This window comes from Myotis brandtii, unplaced genomic scaffold, assembly GCF_000412655.1.
Source record: "Myotis brandtii unplaced genomic scaffold, ASM41265v1 scaffold797, whole genome shotgun sequence".
NCBI classification, from domain to species: domain Eukaryota; kingdom Metazoa; phylum Chordata; class Mammalia; order Chiroptera; family Vespertilionidae; genus Myotis; species Myotis brandtii.
The window spans coordinates 149,195-151,188 of NW_005371210.1; positions in this window are offsets into that span (position 1 = coordinate 149,195).

Below are 1,994 nucleotides of genomic sequence, written 5' to 3' on the forward strand. Positions count from 1 at the left end.
ACTGGACCGCCCCCGGGTTTACCACGCGCCCCCTGGTGGCCGCTGAGAAAATACATGGTTTGGGCCATGCGCGCTGCTTCTGTGTCCGGGGCAGCGGGAGGGGGTCTGCAGGTGTTCGGCAGCGTTAACCGTCCTGCCCGGCCGGCGGCAGCATGGCTGGTGCCAGATCTCCACCCAGGAGCTGGGTGTGCGGCTCCCGCCCCGGCCGGCAGGGGTGAGGCTGTGCCCCAGGTCCTTGCAAAGCACCAGCGCAGAGTGAAGATGGCCCAGGGCCTTGGGCCAGAGCAGGAAGGAGGGAGCGGGAGGGAGGGGCCGAAGTATGCCGGGACCCCCCCAGCCCTGTTGCAAGGATGACCTGCAAGTTGTGTGGGACCAGAGGGGGCGCTGTGTCCAGGAGTCAGCCTGTGGTGGGACAGCTCCTGGGTGGGCGAGCCCAGCGGTTCCCAAGCCTGGGGGCTGGCCCCCCACCTCCACCTCCCGTGTGTGCTCCCACTGGACCTTGTCGGTCTAAGGAGGCGGGAAGGCTGCCCCCTGACCCGAAGAGCTTCCCCGCCCGCCCCAGGGTTAATGATTCTCCATCAGCAGATCTCTGGGTGCACCTTCCCCCGGAAGTGGCTGCTGGGCCACCTGGGGCCGGGCATGGCCTGCTGAGCTGCCTGCCTCTGGGTGGGGGGGGCTGGAGGAGGAAGTGGGCTGAGCTCAGGGACCCTCGTCCGCTTTCCCAGGGAGCCAGGGGCACAGCTGGGGTGATGGGGCCTCTGCCTCATCCGTGGTCGCTGCTCAGAGGGAGTGACCCTGCCGCTGGGCCCTCTAGCCAAGTGCCTTCTGTGCGCCAGGCGAGGCCGGCACCTGTGTCTGCTCAGTGCCCTGCACCCACCCTCACAGTCAGGGTCCTGGGGGTCCTGGCTCCCCTGGATGTGCTGCAGCCTGCAGGTGGCCCAGACAGTGTCAGACCTGGGGACCCCGGTGGCCTGTGCCCCAGGGATGGCCCTGGCCCTGGGAGGGGGATCTGTGGGTCCCGGGTTCCCCGCTGGTGCCCACAGAGCACCTGACAAGACCCCATCGGATCCCAGGGGGAGTTAGCATTCCTGCTCTGCCCAGCCTGACGAGGTCACGGGACACGGCTGAGAGGGAGCTGACTAGTGCCTCCTGCCCCCACCGACCTCCCGTTCCAGGGAGCCTGGTGTCTGCCAGGCCACCCACGTGGCTCCGTCCTCCCTGCTGGGCTTCAGGCTCCAGGAGAAAGTGCAGACGCCCCAGAACAGACCCCAGGCCCCACCCGAGAGCCCGGCCTGGCTGGCAGCCCTGGCCTCAGACGTGCCTGTCTGCCCGGCAGCCCCGGGCGTGTGGCCAGGCTGGGCTCCGTCTGAACCCGCTCGGCGTCCTCGGTCCCCGACCCGCAGTATCCGTGCATTTCCCACCTCCCGGGTTCTGACCTGGCTTTTCCAGGAACCACATTTCAGATGCTGCTCTTTGCATTTTTATTCTTAAAGTGTCCAGGCTGCTGAGCCTCCCGCCAGCCCCTCCCAATTTGAGGACGGTCCCCAGTGTGAGTGCTGGGGGTCCCTGCCAGCGGGCCCAGTCCAGCCCTCACTCCCCTGGCCCCATGCTGCCTGGGGGACCCCGGAGGGTTCATAGAGCCCTGCTCATCAGCTTCCCCCGGGGCTGATCCCAACACGAATGAGGCGGGACTGGGCTCTCCCTGGGGTGCCCGCCAGGGACCACGCCTCCTGCCTCCTGGCCGCTGGGCTGTTGTTCTGGTTTTCTGTTTGCTAGAAACTGATTTAGAGAGAAACGCTGACTTCCGCCCCCCTGTGCATTCACTGGCTGGTCCTGTAGGTGCCCTGGCGGTCGAACCACAGCCCTGGTGCTCGGGGAGGACAGTAACAGCGCGCCCAGGCCAGGGCAGCCCCGGCTGTGACCTCAGAGCCTGTGCGCCACTGAGAGCCACTCCGCTTCCTGGTGGGGCTTCCTGTGAGTCCCGTGTCCGTGTC